This window comes from Gorilla gorilla, chromosome 13 (assembly GCF_029281585.2).
Source record: "Gorilla gorilla gorilla isolate KB3781 chromosome 13, NHGRI_mGorGor1-v2.1_pri, whole genome shotgun sequence".
Taxonomy (NCBI): Eukaryota; Metazoa; Chordata; class Mammalia; order Primates; family Hominidae; genus Gorilla; species Gorilla gorilla.
Genome location: NC_073237.2, coordinates 103,422,401 through 103,444,131, shown reverse-complemented (window position 1 = coordinate 103,444,131; position 21,731 = coordinate 103,422,401). Strand labels below are relative to the sequence as shown.

Here is a 21,731-nt window from a genome sequence, read left to right as displayed (position 1 = left end):
ATTCAAATTTAATTGGGTGTCCTGTATTTTATCTGGCAATCTCTATTATTATAGATATGACAACATTGAAAAGGAACCCAGCAATGAAGCTTTCTTAATCAGATCCATCTAAGCCAAGCCTGATCCTGCTGTACTTCTGGTGCTGGTGTTACCTTTATAGTAAGAAATATGTGAAATAAATTCTAGGTAGATCCTAGCTTGGCACCTGGCATGTGATGTTTGTACGAAAATCAGGCAAGAGAGCCTGTCCGTTACTAGCCATGTGACTTTGGGAAAAATTGCATGATCTCTTTAAGCTTCAATGTCCTCGTTTGCCAAATGGGGCTAATAATAAGACCTGCTTTGTTGTGAGAATTGAATAAAATGAGCTAATACATTTAGTAGGGCATAATGTAAAATGTTTGGCATATGGATTAGGTATTCAGCTAGTAATGGCTATCATCACTACTAATTCAAAAACAAACAATACATGAATAAAATAGATGTTAGAGTCTTTAACCTTTTTGTCTTTTTCAGGGTTTGTAAGGCACAAAATGAGGAGGCCACTACGCCTTCCCTCAAGAAGTTCACAGTGGCAAGTACCAGAGAGCAAAAGACAATGTTCTATTAGATTCTTTCTACTGATGCCAGAGAATCCAATCTGCAAGACAGAAGACCTTAGAAATGTTCAGCAAAGCATATGGAGAATCCTTAAGCCAAAGTCACCCATCCAAGGAGCTCATGTCTCTCTGCCATGCATAGTCACTGGCTGCAATCAGTCTGTGAGAAGCATGGCTGTGGTGCGGTAAATGTGAGCATGGATTTCAGACTGCAGTAGCAAGACTGTTGTCAACCCCAGTCCTTGCAGTGCAGAAGTGAGAGGTGCATTGTCATGGCTGCCACAGCCCTATATCCTCATGACATTTCTTACCTGGAGAAATGGTAAAAAACAGGGAAATGGTCTCCACTTCCCACATTCAGATCTGGCATGAGTGCATTTAATTTGCATGGCAAACTCTAGCCACAAGTAAGCCAAGAAATTGTAATTCCCCTTTCCAGCTCCCACTAACACCCGCCCTCTGCCCCCTGCCCCGCCCCCCAACACACACATGATGGGAAGGCGCAAGAGAAGTGGAAATGAATACTAGGTGAGTTGGGTGCTGCTTGATCTCAAGGTATCATGAAGGTGAAAGTGTTGTAGCTGTCTGATGAGCTGGGGCCAATAATTGATTTCTGAGAGAACCAACATCACTCCCATGATCAAAAGTGAGTTATCTAACCCCTGTTCTCTGGGACTCAGCCTTATCCTTCTTGCCTCTAGGCTTTGTGTTTGAGACCCAGCCTTGATTCTTCTCTTTCTCTGGCTCTCACCTTCTTTCTCCCTAGGGGCCAATCTCCTTCCTGACCTCATTCTAGGGTTCATGACTTGGCTATTGGTTGTCAGACTTCTCAGGGCTGCCAGCCTGAGTTACTAAGCATTGCTTCTCCCGGATCCGTGTCTTTGTGCCCTACTGGCAAACAATTTTCCTCTGCTCTTTGAAGTCTGCCGTTTCCCTATCAGACTGCACTTTTTCTTATCACCTGGAGCTTATCTGCTCTGGCCTCCCCTGACATCGCTTGTGAGCCTGATTCAATTTGTCACCCCCACAGTTTTCCCAATCTTGCTATGGTTAAGAGTTGCAAAAGGGGCAGGGGAGCGGTGGGGGAGTCTTTATAGACCAAACCCAGGCTGTGGGAATTTCAAGCCATGAAGCGTGAGCCCAGCTGTAGCCAGAGTACTCCTGGGTACTGGGAGCAATAATAGCATCTCAGCTCCAGGTTCACACTGTCAGCCAATCACTTTGCATATTAAACTGCTACTGAACTCTTAAGGACCAGCAGACACACCATTTGTTAAAATCACAATGCATCCCTTCTGCTGCCAAAGATGGAACTGTAATTTTCCCCTGCTCTCAAAATAAATACTTTGATGGTTCTGAAAAATTTTAGCAATTAGCTTGTACCATCACCTCTAATTAGCCACTGGCAAACACAATTGAGATAATAAAGCTTACCGAGGGAGAAGCATGAATAAGCACCAGATTCTAAATCTACTGGGGAAGTGACCCTGATGAATCATTTAATAGTCACTGTAATGTAATTTTGCAGGTTTGTTGTACACACACCACAGAGAACATATTAAGTGGGTCTGATCCATAAGAGAGTCTTAATGATTAATTTGCCATATGCTCCTGAAAATCTCATTTTTTTGAGAAACAATACACATCTACTCTTTTTCTTATTAATAAAACTACCAAGAAAATAAAACAACTTTTCTTTCCATCCTACTAATGACTCCCTCTAACTTGCATAGATATCCAGGGATTGGTCTTTTTAAAAAAATTATATCTAAATTCCCTCAGAAGCTAGTAGAACACAGCAATTTACTCTCCTATTATGTGTTTGACTTCAATTGTTGGCAATTGCTTTTTAATAATTTTTATTGACTGTTCCACAGTGACATCATGGGGAAGATAATTATTATTCTTTTTTATTTACAGAAAAAACACCACTTTGGGGTAAAGTGGCACGCCTGAGATTCCAGCACGAGGAAGTCTAGATGACAACCCAGCCTTCAGATTCCCAGTATGTCTCACATGGAAAAAGCAAAACTAAAATCCACCACTTTGAATGGCAAAAAGCGACCATGAGTAGAGAGTCCTGTATCACAGCAAGACCTTCACCTCTGTGAAACTCAGTTTCTAGGTTTGTAAAATGGGCTTGTCATGGGATATTGTTGTAAGAATTCAACAAAATTGTGGATATAGAAGGGCTTTTGGGGTTGTACATACCTAAGGGATTTCAGTGTCAGTGGAGGGCATGACTAGCTTTTTCTCATCCTCTTCTTCTACAAGATGGATGTCTGGCCTGTCTCTGGCAGGTCGTCTTGGGGGATTGGGTCTTCCTCCAAGTGGGTCATCACCTGTGGGTGTCTGTTGCTGGAGACATAGCTGGTTCCAGTGAGGATCCAGCTGACCTTCTCCATGTGGCTGAGATACCACAGTACAGCAAAGGCATATTTTCCCACTGAAAATTCAAACAGGTCTTTACTACGGGGGCCCTGATAGTTCCTTCAATGTCTTACAGAGCAGGGGGCAGAGCTAGGTGGGTTTGGGGAACAGGTCTCAGCCTAGGTTATATTGCTCCTTCCTATCACAAAAGGGACAAGTCCTTGCTGCTTGTGGTGGGGTTGGTGAGCATGGGGGTGTGCTCACATAAGGCTGTCCAAGTCTGGTGGACTTCTACATCCACTCCGTCCCTCCCTCTGCTTCTAGAAACTCCCTTTAACTCACTACCTGCTGTTCCCCTTGTTTCCTTCCTTGTGTCACCGCTGCTTTTTATCAGTCCTTTCTCCATCTCTTTTAGTATCTGGCAAATTTTGCATGGTCCTAACAATTTTAGCAGGTACTTTATACCATCACCTCTAATTGGGCACCGGCAAACACAGTTGAGGTCATGAATGTCGATGGTGAGAGTCTCTCCTAGCCTATACATTGCTTTATGCAAATCAAAAAAAGGAATCCCCTTTGAGTGGGCACACTGCATGGGAAGTGAGCAGCATCTTTGTGGGAAGAAAAAAATTGCTTATTTTTTTCCAGTGGATGCAGTGCTGACCAGACATATGGTTTGACCTGCAGAGAGAAAGCTGGATTTAAGTATCCCTTCCTAATTACCCCTTAGCCAAGGGATTAAGCAGTACACAAATAAGACAACCATATGTGGAGAAAAGCTATCAATGGCTTTTCTGCTCATGTACAGCTGGGACCAAGGGAAGGTGGGCTCTATGTCAGTGTAGGGGTCTCTCTTTGCTCCTTGCAACACAGAGGAAAAGAAAATTGACTCAGATGATTTTAATGGATGTGTAGTGAATTAAATTGTAGCTTCCAAAAGATATGTCTAAGTTCTAACCCTCAGAACCTGTGAACATGGCCTTATTTGGAAAAAGGGCCTTTGTAGATGTGATTAACTAAAGGATCTTGAGATGAGATCATCTTGGATGACCTCAGTGGGTCCTAAATCCAGTGATAAATATTTATTTTTAATTGTCAGCCAATAATTGTATATATTTATGGGGTATGTATATATTATGGGGTACAGAGTGATTTATTGATATACATATATAATGTATAATTATCAAATTATGAAAATTAGCATATTCTTCAGCTGAAACATTTATTATTTCTGTGTGTTGGGAACATTCAAAATTCTCTTCTCTATTTGAAAATATACATTATAAACTGTAGTCACCCTACAGTGCTATAGAACACTAGAACTTATTCCTCCTATCTAGCTATAATATTGGATCCATTAACCAACCTCTCACTAGACCCCCTCCCAATTTTCTCTCCCCACTACCCTTCCCAGCCTCTAATAACTACGATCTACTCTCTACTTCTATGAGCTCAACCCTTCTTAGCTCCCACATATAAGTGAGATCATGCTATAATTGTCTTTCTATGCCTGGCTTACTTAACACAGTAACCTCTGGTTCCATCCAGGTTGCTGCGAATGACATGAATTCATTCTTTTTAATGGCCAAATAATATTCCATTGTGTATATATATCACATTTTCTTTCTCCATTCGTCGATAGTCACTTAGATTGATTCCATATTGTGGCTATTGTGAATAGTACTGCAATAAACATGGGAGTGCAGGTTTCTTTTCCTTTAGATAAATATCCAACAGTGGGGTTGCTGGATCATTTGAAAGTTCTTAATTTTTTGAGGAACCTCCATACTGTTTTCCATAATGGCTGTTCTAATTTACATTCCAATCAACAGTGTGTAAGAATTCCCTTTTCTCTATATCCTCAGCAGCATTTGTTATTTTTTTTATCTCTTTTTTTGAGATGGGGTCTCACTATGTTGCTCAGGCTGGTCTCGAATTCCTGGACTCATGTAATTCTCCTGCCTCAGCCTCCCAAGTGGCTGAGACTCCAGGCATAAGCCACCACACTCATCTTATTTTTAATCTTTTTGATAATAACAATTCTAACTAGGGTGAGATGATATCTCACTTTAGTTTTGCGTTTCCCTGATGATTACTGATGTTGAATGTTTTTTCATATACTCGGCCATTTTTATGTCTTCTTTTGAGAAATGTCTATTCAGACCCTTTCCTCATTTTAAAATTGTATTATTTGTTTTGTTGTCATTGAGATGTTTAAGTTCCTTGTATATTCTTGGATACTAATCCCTTGTTGGATAGATATTGCAAATATTATCTCCCATTCTACAGCTTGTCTCTTCACTGTTGTTTTCTTTGCTATGCAAAAGCTTTTTAGTTTGGTATAATCACATTGGTCTATTTTTGCTTTCATTTCTTGTGCTTTTGGAGTCTTACTCATAAAATCTTTGCCCAGAACAATGTACTAAAGCATATCCTTTGTTTTCTTTCAGTAGTTTTACAGTTTTGGGTCTTACATTTCTGGCTTTAACCCATTTTGAGTTAATTTTTATATATGATAAGAGAGAGCAGTCTAATTTCATTCTTTTGCATATGGATAGTTTTCCTAGCACCATTTATTAAAGAGGCTGTCCTTTCCCCAATGTACATTCTCAGCACCTTGGTTGAAAATCAGTTGGTTATAAATACATGGGTTCACTTCTGGGGTCTCTATTTTGTTCCATTGGTCTATGTGTCTGTTTTTATGCCAGGGCCATGTTGTTTTTGTAGTATAGCTTTGTAGTATATATTAAAGTCATATGGTATGATACCTCCAGCTTTGCTCTCTTTGCATAGGATTGCTTTGGCTATTTGGACTCTTTTGTGGTTCCATATGAATTTTAGGATCATTGTTTCAATTACTGTGAAGAATACTGTGGTATTTTAACGGGGATTGCATAAAACCTATAGATATCTTTGCATAGTATGGTTATTATAATAATGTTAATTCTTGCAATTCATGAACATGAGATTTTTTTTTCACTTTTTTGTATCCTCCTCAATCTCCTTCATCAGTGTTTGTAGTTTTCATTGTTGAGAACTTTCATTTTCTTGCTTAATTTCTAGATATTATTTTTTGGTAGCTACTAAAAATGAAATTACTTTTTGATTTTTTTAAGATAGTTTGTTATTGGTATATAGAAATGCTACTAATTTTTGCATTAATTTTGTATCCTGGGCTGGGTGTGGTGGCTCATGCCTGTAATTGCAACACTTTGGGAGGCCAAGGTGGGCAGATCACAAGGTCAGGAGTTCGAGACCATCCTGGCTAACATGGCGAAACCCCGTCTCTACTAAAAATACAAAAAATTAGCCAGGCTTGGTGGCAGGCACCTGTAGTCCCAGCTACTCAAGAGGCTGAGGCAGGAGAATGGCGTGAACCCGAGAGGCAGAGCTTGCAGTGAGCTGAGATTGAGCCACTGCACTCCAGCCTGGGCTACTAAGCGAGATTCCTTCTCAAAAAAAAAAAAAAAAATTTGTATCCTGCAACTTTATGGAATTGGTAAGTTCTAAGAGATTTTTGGTGGAGTCTTTAGGTTTTTCTACCTATGAAGTCACATAATCTGCAAACAGGGACAATGTGACCTCCTCTTTTCCAATTTGAATGTGCTTTATTTCTTTCACTTGGCTGACTCTGGCTAGGACTTCGAGTACTGTGTTGAATAAGAGTAGTGAAAGTGGGCTTGTTTTTTTTAACTGTTCTATTTCTTAAAAGAGAAAAACTTTCAACTCTCTCCCATTCAGAGTGATGTTTGATGTGGGTTTGTCATATATAGCCTTTATTGTGTTGAGGTATGTTTCTTCTATATCTAATTTGTTGACTCTTTTTATTATGAAGGGATGTGGGATTTTATCAGGTGAATTTTCTGCATTTATTGAGATGATCATATGGTTTTTGTCTTTCATTCTATAGATGCAATGTATCACATTTATTGATTTGTGTATGTTGAACCATCCTTGTATCCCTGATTTGAATCTCACTGGATTCAATTTAAGTGTTTGTTCTTCATAGTCTTTAATGATTCTTTGTATTTCGGTAGTATCAATTGTAATGTCTCCTTTATTTTTTTTTAAATTTTATTTATCTGGAACATCTCTTTTTCCTAGGCCATCTAGCTAATGGTTTGTTGATTTTGTTTATCTTTTCAAAAAACCAACTTTTCACTTGTTTACCTTTTGTACTTTTTGTCTCTGTTTTGTTTAGTTCTGCATTAGGTTATTTATTTGAAATCTTTCTACTTTTCTGCTGCAGGCATTTATTGCTATGAACCTAGTGCTGCTTTTACTGTATCTTATTGGTTTTGATATGTTGTGTTCCTAGTTTTATTTGTTTCAAACATTTGTTGGATTCCTTCTTAATTTTTTCATTGACCCATTGGTTGTTCAGGAGCATGTTGTTTAATTTCCATGTATTTATACAGTTTTCAAAGTTCCTCTGGTTATTGATTTCTATTTATTCCATTGTGATCTGAAAAAATATTTGATGGGATTTCAGTTTTTAAAAATGTGTCGAGATTTGTTTTGTAGTTCAACATATGGTCTATCCTAAAGAATGTTTCATATGCTGATGAGAAAAATGTGTATTCTGCAACTATTGGATAAAATGTTCTGTAAATGTTTGTTAGGTCCGGTTGGTCTACAGCGCAGTTTAAGTTCAATGTTCCTTTGTTGATATTCTGCGCAGATGATCTGTCCAATGCTGACAGGGTGCATTGAAGTTTCCAATTCTTGTTGTATAGCGGTTTATCTCTCCCTTTAGCTCTAATAATACTTGCTTTATATATCTAGGTGCCCTAGTATTGGGTACGTATATATTTAGAGTTGTCACATTCTCTTGCTGAATTGATCTCTTTATCATTATATAATGACCTTCTTTGTTTCCTTATGTGTTTTTTTAGGCTTAAAGTCTATTTTAACTAATGTAAATATAGCCTCTTTTGCTCACTTTTCATTTATGTTGCTTGGAATATCTTTTTCCATCCCTTCACCTTCAGCCCATGTTTGTCTTTACAGCTGAAGTGAGTTTCTTGTAGGCAGCACATAGTTCGGTCTTGTTTTTTTTTGTTTGTTTCTTTCTTTTTTTAAAAAAATTTATTCAGCCAATGTATAAATGTATAAATACATATCTTTTTTTTCTTGACCATAAGGGTGGGCTTGAATATATCTTTTAATTGAGGAATTTAAACCATTGACATTCAAAGTTATTATTTATAGGTGAGGACTTATTCTTGTCCTTTTGTTGTTTTCTGGCCGTTTTGTATACTCTTTGTTCTTTTTTTCCTCTTTTATTGTTTATTTCTGCCATGTTTTAGTGTAATTTCTGCCATGCCAGGTTTTCTGTAGCAGTATCATTTGATTTCATTCTCTTTATCATTTGTTTATCTGTTCCACCAGTGGATTTTATAGTTTTTTGTGTTTTCATTTTTATCCTAACCTCTTGACCACCTGGGAGTCATATGTTTTCATGATTGTAGCTATTGCTCTTTCACTTCCAGATGCACGACTCTCTTACACATGTTTTTTCCTTCAGACATGGTCTCACTCTGTTACCCAGTCTGGAGTGCAGAGGCATGATCATGGCTCACTGCAGCCTTAACTGCCTGGGCTCAAATGATCCTCCCACTTCAGTCTCATGAGTAGCTGGGACCACAGGTACACACCATCATGGCTAGCTAATTTTTTTTTTTTAAGAGATGGGGATCTCATTTTGTTGCCCAAACTGGCCTCAAATCCCTGGGCTCAGGCAATACTATTGCTTTGGCCTCCCAAAGTGCTAAGATTACAGGCATGATTCACCATGCCTAGCTTTTACACATTTCTTGCATGACAAGACTAATGGTGATCAATTCCCTCAGTTTTGCTTGTTTTTCTGAAAGACTTTATTTCTCCTTTATTTATGAAGTATACTTTTGCTGCGTATAGTATTCTTGGCTGATAGGATTTTTTTTTTCTTTTTTTTAATCTACCACTTTGAACACATCATCTCATTCTTTTTTGACCTGTAAGGTTTCTGCTGAGAAACTTACTGTTAGTCTGATGGGGGCTGCCCTATATGTGACTTGATACTTTTCTATTGCTGTTTTTAGAATTCTCTCTGTTTTTAACTTTTGACAGTTTGGCTGTGATGTGCCTTGAGGGGATCTTTTTGGGTTGAATCTATTTAGGAATCTTTTGAGCTCGCTGTATCTGCATCTCCTGATATTTCCCAAGACTTGGGGAGTTTTCAGGTATTATTTTATTAAATAGGTTTTCTATGTGTTTTCTTATGTCTTCTTGAAATCTCATAATTTGTTTTTTCTGTGTTTTTCTTTTTCTTTTCTTTTCTTTTTTCTTTTTCTTTTTTTTTTTTTTTTTTTGCTTAATAGGATACTATATGTCCTATAGGTTTCTTCATTCTTTTTATTCTTTATTTTTTTTCTGGCCATGTTATTTCAAAAGAACTGTTTTCAAGTTCAGAAATTTCAACAACTTTTGCTTGATCCAGTCTATTGTTAAAGCTGACAGTTATATTTTTAATTTTATTCATTAAGTTCTTCAGTTCCAAGCTTTTGTTTGGCTCATTTTTAAATGATATTTATCTCTATTGGATTTAAAATTTAGCTCATTAGTTGTTCTTCTGATTTTGTTGAATTGTCTATCTGTGTTCTCTTATATCTCACTGAGTTTCCTTAAGGTCATTATTTTGAATTCCTTTCTAGGCATTCATTGGTTTCCTTTTCTTTGTGGTCTGTTACTAGAGAATTATTGTGTTTCTTTAGAGATGTCATGTTTCCTTGGTTTTTCATGTTTTCTGTTTTCTGTTAATATCTGACATTTGGTGGAACATTTGGTTCTACCAATATTATGGAGTAGCTTTTGTAGGGTAAGACCTTTTTCTGTAGATGTGTCCTATAGTATTGATTGTGTAGGGTGCTTTGACTTTGATTCTGGATGGGTGTAGTAGTATAGTCTCTGTATAATTTCTTTGGCTATAATCAATGTCAGCAGTGTCTGCAAGTGCCTCAGCAGCCTAGGCTGTGGTTGTTTGTGGAAGCTTTGTTATGGCTTTGGTGGGTTTGGGAACACCAGGGAGGCCAGTCCTTGAGCCCCTGGGGGGCATGCACATGCACATGGTGGTTTCCCTGTTAAAGAGGGCATGGTTACCAGTAGCAGCAGGCCCTGGGCAGGCCAGTTCTTGGGCTCCTGGGGGTTATACATGGGTGCTTGGCAGCTTTGATGCTGGAGAGAGCAGGGTTGGTGGCAATGGGCCTTGGGTAAATGGCTCTCAGGCTCTGGAGAGTGCATACATCAGCTCCCTCTCTCCTGAGGGCAGCCTCCTTAACTGTGCTGGACTGCCTGTTCCCCAAGAGGTAGGGTACTGTGTGGGATCTGGTGCCAGGAATATGGCTGTACTGATCATTTCAGCTGGTCTTTTGACTCTGCAGCCGTCTGGGTAAATGTGGTGGGATATCAGTGGAGCTCCAGGGATGGAGAAATGCAGAGACTGTTGATCCTCAGTGCAGGATGCACTGTGGTGATGGCTCTGCTCTCCAAATTACGTTGTGCTGCAGCAGCCTGGGTTGTGGGGAGTGGGGGGTGATTCTATGTGAATTTGGTCTCTGGAATAATGCAGTCATGTGGATTCCAGGCCTCTCCTTACACTGGGCTTAAGGCCTGTGAAGGTCGGGGGGTAGGGGGGCTCTCGTGTAACTAAGATAGCAGGCATGTGAAGTGAGAATGTGGACTGCTGGAGATTTCCTGCTTACCTTTCCCCCACACTGGGGAGTCCCTTTTGGCTCTGAGCTGATCTTGGATGGGTGCTGTACTTCCCTCTTCATGTTGCTGTCCTGAGTTTCTATCTCAAAAGGTATTTGTCACTTCCTTGCTGAATTCTGGTGTTCTTCTTTAGACATTTTATTTGACATGTGGTTATCTATTTGTATTTTCATCCTTCCTTGTGGAGGAAGTGAGTGCAGAGCACCTCAAGTAAGCAATCTTGATGACATCTCTCTGTATTTGATTTTTCAACTTTAAGTGTGAAAGTGATATGCATTCAGTATGCTCCTCAACTTACAATGAGTTTATGACAGATGCCTTTATAAGAGTCAGGCAGAGGGAGATTAGACAAACTGAAGAGGACACATAAGGAAACATGGGGAAGAAGGTTGTGCAAAGATGGGGGCAGAAATTGAAGTTGATGCAGCTACAAGTCAAGGAATGCCAAGTGACGTCAGTAGCCACCAGAAGCTGGAAAGGCAAGGAACAGAATCTCCCTGGAGCTTCCAGAGGGAGTAAAGTTCTGCGGACACCTTGATTTTAGAATTCTGCCCTCCAGAACTGTGAGAGAATAAATTTCTGTTATTTTAAGCCACATAGATTGTGGTAATTTATTACAGCAGCCCTAGGAAAATTATCTACACATGGGGACCAAAGAGAGACTCGACAGGGCTTTTTTCTTTTTGAGTTGTAACTAGTTCTTTCCTGCAGCAGATAAAATCAAGCACATTTTATCCTGTGTAGATATCTTCCCTTCCTTCTGGCCCCAAACTGTCCTTAACTTTACAAGAGAAATTTTTTCTCCTTTTAACAAAACTATCTTGAAAACTCACATTTCTTTTATTGTAGAAAAAAAAACAGAATAAGCATAACTTCTGCCCTTCTCAATTTGATACAAGAAATTAATATTTCTCCTATTAACATACACTTATGAACATGCACCACAGCCTTATTTTGTTAAGAGAGCATTTTTTCACCCTGGCCTAAGTTATATTCAAACCATTTTCCTTTAACTTGCCCTTGGCAGTGAAGGAGAGGAATCTCAACCTACTCTTCCATAGGTTTTAGGAGCTTATAATCCATTATTTCCCCCCACCAGGCTGTGGGCTGCACAAGAGCCTGCTCTGTGCACTGTTAATCTTGATATCATCCAATATAGCATGTGGCATGTAGCAGATGCTCAGGAAGTGTTTCCTAATCAGGGTGACCAAATGTCCTGGTTTTCCCAGGACAGAAGGGTTTCTCAGGATGTCAGGCTCTCAGGGTTCAATTGGAACAGACTTGGGCAAACCTGGCAGTTGGTAACCCCTGTTAAATGAACTGGACCCCACTGCTCTTGGCGACATCCAGGCTTAATACCAAGTTGGGAAAGTTGCCTAATATAAAGTTATGTGGTCTTTGTCCCTACTCTGCCTTCTTTCTGGGTCTCTAAGCTTCCCAGAGTTCTTCCTTCCCTGGGACTCACCTCGTTGGGCTAACATTGTTACTTGGGTGCTAATTCCACCTAGGTCCCAGTGGCTCTCTGCTTAATGCGCCCCATGTATAATTCCATTTCTCTTGTCACGTGACTATTTTTTTTCTCTGAATTATTTGCTAGCTGGTTTTTCTCCTCCTGCTTCAGAAATGTTGAAGTTCTCCAGCATTCTGTCCTGATCACTTCCAAATAGCTCAGGGATGACCTCAGGACCTGAGCTTAAAAAAACCTACAGCAAAGCACCTTGGATGTTATTATTGACTCCTTTTCCATGCCCACAATTTGATTTATCCACTGATTCCCTCGTATTGAATAAATATTAAATCAATTCCCTTCTCCCCATCCTCATGGTTGTGGCCATACACCAGGACCTTATTATTTATTGCCTTTTACTGAGATTTCCCATTTATATTCTTAACCTTTCCAATTTACCCTTTTCATTGCTTCGGAGTGATTACTCTAACATGCAAATATGACTACAATCTTCCCTAGCTTAAACTATGCCAATGGCTCCCTGTGGTCCACAGAAAAAATTCTTAGACAGGCACATGAGATGCTTCCTGACCTGCCCTTGCCTAACAGTTTGGCTTCACACATCACCACTTGTTCTTCTCAGACCCCACATTTTTGCCTCAATGCACTCATCCTGCTCCCTCTACAACCAGACCTTTGGACCTACATGTCCCTCCCTCTGTCTCTGTTGCCTTCCTGACCTCCTTGCCTTGGCTACCTCCTGCCAGGCCTTCAGAATTCAGCTCAGTGGTTGCTTCCATGACCCTGTTAATTTGGGGTGAGATGCTTCATCTGTCCTGTACCAGCAACGAGTGTTTACTGCTCTCAGAATAGGCACCAACCTGCTTGTCTCCCTCTCTGGGGCTGAGCAACCTAAGTGCAGAAAAATGCTTATTCACCTTTACCTTCTTTCTTCACAGCACTTGGCGTAGTGTAGGTGCCTGTACTGGGTTGAATAATGTCGCCCCAAACTTATGTCTATGCAGAACCTCAGAATGTGACCTTATTTGAAAATAGGGTTTCGAAGATATAATTAGTTAAGATCATATTGAATTAGAACAGGCCCTAAATCCAATATGACTGGTGTCCTTATTAGAAGACAAAAGGATGCAGAGGTGCAGACATACACAGGGAGAAAGCCATGTGATGTGATGGCAGAGAGGGAGATTAATGAGTCAAGGAACACGAAGGATTGCTGCACCCACCAGAAACCAGGAAGCCAGGAGAGAGGCAAGAAAGGATCCTTCCCTAGAGGTGTCAGAGGGAGCATGGCCCTTCTGACATCTTAATTTCAGACTTCTGTCCTCCAGAATAAGAAAATAAATTTCTGTTGTAAGCCACCGATTTTGTGGTACTTCATTTTGGTACTTTGTTATAGGAAACTAGTACAGTGCTCAACATATTTGGTTGACTCAGTGAATGATCCTACCCCTTTCCTACCTCCCCATAGCCATTGGGAAAGGCCTTTGTCAACTCTGGGCTAGAATGTTTTGGTAGCCTTCTGACTTGTCTCCCTGTGTTTATTAAATGGAACAGTGCCATAAGTTTATGACTCCAATGGATTCTGTGTTTGTTAGACTGATTATCAGCTAATTTTTTTCTCATGACTCAATGACAAGGTTAGCTGAATCGTGGTGCTGAAAAATGTCACCTCTGCCCTGAGTGAAGCTTTCATGCGAGGATCTACTGGGGCACCTAAAAGGACAATGATTCAGGATGTCATTGAGCTCACAGAGCAAGCCACATGCCTGTTTCTGCACCTGCTTTGCTAATAAATGAAAGTCTGTATGGCAGAATTCTATCTGACACCTGCTTTCATTACAACATGCAGAGACCTACGGCCCCAAGACCTCTTACATCTACATAGTGAATGACAAAATTGACTCAGGTCAGTTCTAACCAAGTAGGTCATGGAAAGAACTCCGGTTTCGGAACAAGACAAATTTGGGCTAAAATCCCAGCTCCACCACTGACTGCCTGAGTCACCTATGATGTTGCTTCACAGGGTGGTAACAATGATCTATGCCCGCCTCCCCAGGTTATTGCTATAATTAAGTGAGATCAAGCATGTGAAAGGCTTCAGGTGCTGTAAATGCTTGCTGCTATTCAGTAAGTTGAACACAGTCACACAGCTAAGAGGGAAGGTGCTGTCCAGGGTCTCACCCTGGGGACGAGACTCCCCTGAAACAGAGGCAATGGCCTCTAATGAGGGAACTGAACATTAATTAGAAATCCAGGATATACGACTTTATGCATTTTCACATACATTTTTTTTCCTTTTATTCCCATGAAAGCCTTTTACTTTAAAAAATTTTTATTCTCATTAAAAAATATAGGAAATGAGGCTCAAAGGCAGGGCACGGCTCCCTGTAGCACTTGTGAGCAGTGATTCTCAACCTGGGCTGTGCATGAGGATCCCCTGGAGCTTTGAAAAATCCCCACACCATGCCGCCTCTCTGACCAATGAAACCAGAATGTCTGATGCTGGGGCCCCGGCTTCAGAACTTCAAAAACCTCTTCAGGTGACTCCCAAATGCAGCCAAGTTTGAATATCTGTGCTCCAGAGTTCACAAATCACTTTCCCCCAGAGGAAGTGGTCTGACCGACCTTTACACCTCTATGAGGACAGCAGAGTAGATTTCATTGTCCCCACTCTGATGATGGGAAAACCAAGCTCAGAGAAAATTCCAGAAAGGACTTGAACTAGAACCAGATTCCTTGATTCTTCTCCACTGCTCTATCCCTGTCCTGGGGGGAGGAGCTATGCCACATCACTGACCTCTATTTCCCTTTCAGTATCTGCACCGGAGAGAAGGCTGCTTTGGGTGTTTGGAACAGTTTACCTCTATCTAGCCACCATGGGGTTCTGATGACCCCATCCCCAGCCCCCATCACCTGGTCTCCCCTGCCCTCCCCTGTAGTTCATGGGTTCTCCACAGCCCGGAGCAGAGGCCAGGGGGTTTTCCACACAGGCTTGTGAGATCCATTTCGTTCCCGCCTGTTTTTCCATCTGCCTTGTCATAGGGTGTGTGGTGCAGGCTTGTCTCTGCCAAATGCTTTAGTGGCTCTGGAATGGAGAAAGCAGCAGAAGCCCAGAGTGTTTATGCCATGGGAAAAGCTGGGCTTTTCCACAGATCATCCTTCTCCCCCGCCCCCAGGTTCTCATGCCCTACATGATTCCCAGGGGGCCACCCAGCAATTAAGATACAGTTCTGGAGAGCAGAAGGCTCTGACAGCCCCACAAATCAGCCTCCATATCCCCACCCCCAACACACACACATCCCAGTCCCTCCCAGAACAATGCTATCGAGTCATCTTGAGCAATGGCACCAGAAAATCCCAGTGTAATGAAAGAAAACAGAGGCCTGTCTTTCTGGCTGCTGGTGCGATTTCAATAGAAAGCCCTTCTTAAGCAGGAAGAAGCAATTCTTCTGCTATGTCCCTAACAAAAGCTGACCTCTTCCTTGGCGGCATTGGGTAGGCCCAGAATCAAGCTGGGGTTATTTCCCCACCATCGCCATAGTCATAGCAACAGCTTTGATTAATGCGGTGTCCCATTAGAGGGATAATGTCAGCCCTAATCAGAAACGCCTCAAGTATCTCTCTTTGCATTTTGGTAAATGGCGTAATCACATTACGGCTGGATGTGTCTGGGAGCTGATTGCTGTCATACAAGTCTGCCTGATTTTCCAGGTTAAGGGGTGTCAGGGGGCCCGAGATGCAGCTAATTACTGTGCATTGTTAGGAGAGAGGACCAAGGCCACGGAGGCCGCCAGGAACGTTCCTGCCCTATCCTTCCTTCTAAGTCCATAGGAGCGCCCTGGGCTGATGGTCTGTTTGCAAGGATGCCTGCCTGAAGGAGATGGCTGAGAGTCAGAGAGGGGTGCTATATGCTGCTGTTAAGCATAAGGGAAGCAGAGGCATGGTTGAAAAGAACAGGCACGTAACTGAGCTGGGCTTGGCTGTTCCTGTCCCTTGTCCATCAAGCTTGTGATGGACAGTCAGCCTCCGGTCATGCCACTGGGCTGGAAAACTGGCAGGAGGGGCCCCACTTGGGCCTGGAGATAGGAAACGGCAGGGGTGACATGTACTGCAAAGGCATATAATGAGTGTGGACTTGTCATAATAGCATTTGGCTGTTGGCAGGTTCTGCTTTGTCTGTTGAAGCTTCCTACTTGAGGGTAGATTCTTACTGCACCCTGGGGAGAGAGACTTCTCCTTCTCTCCCCTTTTACTAGCAGGGAAACCAAGGAAAGGAGAGGTGACATGTCTCATCCCTGTATCGATGCTAGGTTCCACTTCCCAAGAGACCCTTCCCACACGAAAAGCTTCCTCTCTTTGCCTTCCAGCCTAGCTGCTTTTGTTTCTGTAAATCCATAGGTGACAGTAACAATAAATCGTCACCACCTATACTGAAAGATTAAGAGGAGGACCTGAGGAAATATGCATTGAGCCCCCAGAGGCTATTTTTAGACGCTTCTGGGAGGTTTTAAAAAAGGACTCATACAGTTAACTATTTATGACTTTTTGAATGCAGGACAGAAATAGAAGGACAGCACTTAGCTTCTTCTCCAAAGCTGGGGAGTAAATTCCTCTCAGAGACCTGAAACCACTTTGGGGCCATTAAATTTACTGTCTCTTGGATGGCATTTAATATCTAGCATAACTAATATCTAGTTTTTATTTTTGGCTACAGCAATAGTTGTTCTTTTCGGTGTTGAAAATTATCTCAAGAGTAGCTGAGGAAATTGAGTCACAGAGTGAGAATTATCTCAGAGTCACACGGCTGGTCTGTGGCCAAGCCCTGGTGGAAGCAAATCTCTTGCTATTTGGGCCAAAGTTCACTGCAGAGGGTTGAACTGAATGTCCCAGGGCAGGTTTGGGTGTGGAAAGTTCTTCAGGGGATACTCAAGCCAACAAACGGACAAGACGCTATGGTATCATGAATCAACCAAGCTCCATCTGCCACCTTTCCTAGGAGGCTCCAGGCCAGCTTTCCACTTGGAAGAGTCAATATTCTCCCCAAGAAGATGTTGCATTAGACATGTGAGAGGACACAGGCTCACTGCCTACCCCGAAACCTCACATGCTTGTGTTGTATTATGAGCAGGACAGAATGCATTTCCAGGCCGGGTTGTACCTCAGGTCGGGGGGAAACTAGTAGGGTTTCCTCAACTGCTCTCCGAAGCTTTATGTCCTTCCCAGTAGCCAACAACTTGATCATCCCTTCCTTTAAACTTGGCCAATCAGGGACTTGGAAATCAAGGATGTAGAGCCTTAGCCCCAACAGCCAATAGCTTTAAGCTAAACAAACCCACAGGAGACTGGTATTTGCCTGAACAGAAAACCACAGAGGAATGAATTAACACCACGGTCAGAGTTTCCATCTGGGCCCTGCTGGTGCCCTCACCACAGAGGCTGCCTGTGCCGGCAGCCCCACTCCCTGCTGGCTCAGCCTAGCGCAAGTCCCTGGGCCAATCCCGACAGAAGCAGGGTGTACATGAACACTGTCTTCCTCAGCCAGGCTGCGGGGCTTCCCAAGCAGGGACTCAGCGGTCCAGCCTCTGCTACTGCCTCCTTCTGCCCCTCTGTCTATTTCTGGTGACTACCACACCCAGCACGTGGCATGCCAGGGGCCAGCCCCCCATAGCCAAGCAGCCTAATGGGCTGTATGGGTCTTCTTGATGCCAACTCCCACTGGACTCTCCAGTCTGGCAGTGCTGCCATTGTATACTTGGCTGGTCTGCACCAGCACCTTGCACAGCAGCTAGCAAAACATAGCAATATTTAGTCCATATTGGGTCCATGAAAATGAAAAGGTGATATCCTATTCCTGTAGAGGGGAGTGATCACTTACTTGATTTTGCTGATGCACATCCATCTCTGTTCAAATTGAAAGTGCAAGTTCATTGCAAACCATCTCTGGCAGAATTGTCACTTCTGAGCAAGTGTCTGTACAAAAACCTTTGCTCATTACAAAACAGGGGTCGTAATAGAAATTGGTCCCTTTGGTTTATTTTACAATTGTATTTAATTGCTCACCATTCTGCCAATTAATCAAGCCTTCAGTTGCCCTAAGTAAGGAACTTTTTTAAAGAGGTGGATTAAAGGGGAAATTGCACTTGATGGGAGAAGATGAGGCCATGGCTCTGAAATATCTTTAAGTGAGTCACAAAGTATTTTTAAACCTTAGTTTCCTCATCTGGAAACTGAGATAGTTGAACTCAGTAATCACTACATTTCTTTCCAGGTTTATGGTCCTATTAACTTATAATTTTGTTTCACTAATGCAAGTCTCCAAGCATGCTGTCTTGTGTTTTGGCCAAATCAGAACCTCAGGGTTAAGCCTTTGCATGACTTTTCATATGTTGCCACCAGGTGGCAGGAGTGTGCCACAGTCCTTTGGTCTCATGCATAAAGAGCATGAGCATCAGAGGTGGACTTAGGATGGTAGCTTTCTGAGCTAGAAGGGCAGAGTCTTTGAGTTTTTGAAATAGCAAATCCTCTTGTTTATGAAAACACATTCGCTTTTATGCAAAACAACACTTTGAGGGTTAGCAATGACCATATCTAGAAATGACCAGGGACCAAGAGTTTCATGGTCCAGAATTTTAAGGACATGGTCCCCAGCCCCTGGTGGTCTTCTCACTCCCACTTTATACCTGAGTAGGTCATGGCAGCCCATCACCCCAGCAGCCACTGTGGAATTCAGTGTCCCATGAGGAACACCACGGGCTGAACCAGGGTTGATAGATTTACACTGTTTCTTTGCTCCTTCCTGTCTCCTTCAGGGAAAGAGATCAGGGCTAAGCCCACCCAAATTTAGGGTCCCAAAGTCCTTTGAAAAAAAAAAACTTTCAACTATTTGCCTAATTATAATAAAGTTTTACCTAAACACAAACTCAGCAAGAAAAATTGTCACCCCCTGTGATGGTCAGTTTTGTGTCAACTTGTCTGGGCCGTGGTGTGCCCAGATATTTGGTCAAACATTATTCAGGGTGCTTTTGTCAAGCATTATTCAGAGCGTGTTTTTGGATGAGATTAGCATTTAAATCTGTAGACTCAGTCAAGCAGATGTGGCCCTCCCTAATGTGGATGGACCTCATCCAATCAGTTGAAGGCCTGAATAGAACAAAAGGCTCTCCTTCCTCCAAGTAAAAGAGATTTCTTCCTACCTAAGTACTTTCTTCAGACTGCACAATGGCTCTGTCTGGGTCCCAAGCCTGTCAGTCTTCAGCCTAGAAGCTCACCATCGGCTCTCTCGCATTGCTAGTTTGGTAACTCACCCCGCAGATCTGGAGGTTTCTCAGCCTCTACGATCACATGGCCAATTCCTTAAAATAAATCCCTTTGTGTGTGTGTGTGTGTGTGTGTGTGTGTGTGTAATATATATATAAATATGTATAGTATATATAAAATACGTATATTATGTGCATATATGTATATGTAAAATATCCCATTTCTTCTGTTTCTCTGGAGAACTCTCACTAACATACTCCCTGGCTGGCCATTCATCCTTTGGCTATGCTTTCATTTCACACATGTATACTGAGAACCTATCTAGTACTAGGCCCTGTACTAGGCATCTGAAATAGAAAGGTGAACCCAGCTGCCCGACTTAAAAGATTCAAGAACAAGGGAAAAGACAGTACAGAAATGAGGTGTCACAGAATAGAAGTCAACGTGGAGCTGGGGAAAGCTAAGAATGACCAGATGCTGAAGAGGAGAAATGTAAGCTTATTTCCTGATGATGCTACTTGTCCGCTGCAGAAAAACCACAACAATCAGGGCACTGTAAATTAGTCTGTTGATGACATTGTCAAAGGCATAAATAGCAACAATGTGGAAAGTTAGCTCCAAGCTACTCAAGCTGCCAGGAAACTACTTTCTAGAGGAAAACAGCCCCGCCCCCGCCCCCCACCACCCCCCGCCCCGCAAAGACAACTTAATGTGGGCTGGTTTGATTCCAAAATTTGTGTCTTTCTTAGGCAGAACTGATTGTAGTCCCATTCAGTTTGAATCTGCCTGGATGCTCACTAACATTGCTTCTGGGAATCAGAACAAGCCAAGGTTGTGGTAGATGGAGGTGCCATCCTAGCATTCGTTTCTCTGTTGGCATCTCCCCATGCTCACATCAGTGAACAAGTTGTATCGGTTCCAGAAAACATTGCAGGTGATATAGCTCAGTTTTCCGAGACTTGGTTACTAAGTACAGTGCCGTTGACCCACTGTTGGCTCTTCTTGCAGTTCCTGATATGTCATCTTTAGCATGTGGTTACTTATGTAATCTTACCTGGACACTTTCAAATCTTTGCTGCAACAAGAATCCTGCACCCCCGTTAGATGCTGTTGAGGAAATTCTTCCTATCTGAGTTCGGCTCCTGCATCATGATGATCCAGAAGTATTAGCAGATACCTGCTGGGCTATTTCCTACCTGACTGATGGTCCAAATGAATGAATTGACATCGTCATGGAAACAGGAGTTGTGCCCCAACTCGTGAAGCTTCTAGGAGCTTCTGAATTGCCAATTGTGACTCCTGCACTAAGAGCCATAGGGAATATTGTCACTGGTACAGATGAACGGACTCAGGTTGTGATCGATGCAGAGACACTTGCTGTCTTTCCCAGCCTGCTCACCAACCCCAAAACTAACACTTGGAAGGAAGCTATGTGGACAATGTCAAACATCACAGCTGGCCGTCAGGACCAGATACGGCAAGTTGTGAATCATGGGTTAGTCCTATTCCTTGCCAATGTTCTAAGTCAGATCTTAAGACACAAAAGGAAGCTGTATGGGCCGTGACCAACTATACCAGTGGCGAAACAGTTGAACAGATTGTGTACCTCATTCATTGTGGCATAATAGAACTGTTGATGAACCTCTTAACTGTAAAGATACCAAGGTTATTTTGGTTATCCTGGATGCCATTTCAAGTCTTTCAGGCTGCTGAGAAACTAGGTGAAACTGAGAAACTTAGTATAATGATTGAAGAATGTGGAGGCTTAGACAAAATTGAAGCTCTCCAAAATCATGAAAATGAGTGTGTATAGGCTTTGTTAAGCTTAATTAAGTATTTCTCTGTAGAGGAAGAGGAAGATGAAAACATGGTGCCAGAAACTACCTCTGAAGGCTATACCTTCCAAGTTCAGGATGGGACTCCTGGGAACTTTAACTTGTAGATCACATAGCTGAGGCATAAATTTGTTGTGTACTATGTTTGGTATAAGTTTGTTTCTCTACTATGTTTGTATAAGTACTGTTTCTCTATAAAGAACTCTTTTTAAATATGGTTTGGTATTGTAGCACTTTTTACACTGAAACTATACTTGAACAGTTCCAACCTGTAAATACTGTATAAAGCTTGTCCTCTGAATGGGTTTCTTATTTCTTTGTGGAATTTCATATCTCGCAGTGTCCTGTAAATAAAGATTAAAGTCCACCCCCCCGAAAAAAAAAAAAACAACATAGAGAGGTGAACAAGTTAGCATGTTTCCTGCCCACAGAAAACTTCCAAATTACTGA

The 21,731-nt window shown here is 41.9% G+C and overlaps 1 pseudogene; it reads left to right on the top strand.

The window, feature by feature from the left end:
• The first annotated feature begins 11,120 nt into the window (after positions 1 to 11,120).
• Positions 11,121 to 21,388, top strand: LOC101129088 (importin subunit alpha-1-like; annotated as a pseudogene).
• The last annotated feature ends 343 nt before the right edge of the window (positions 21,389 to 21,731 follow it).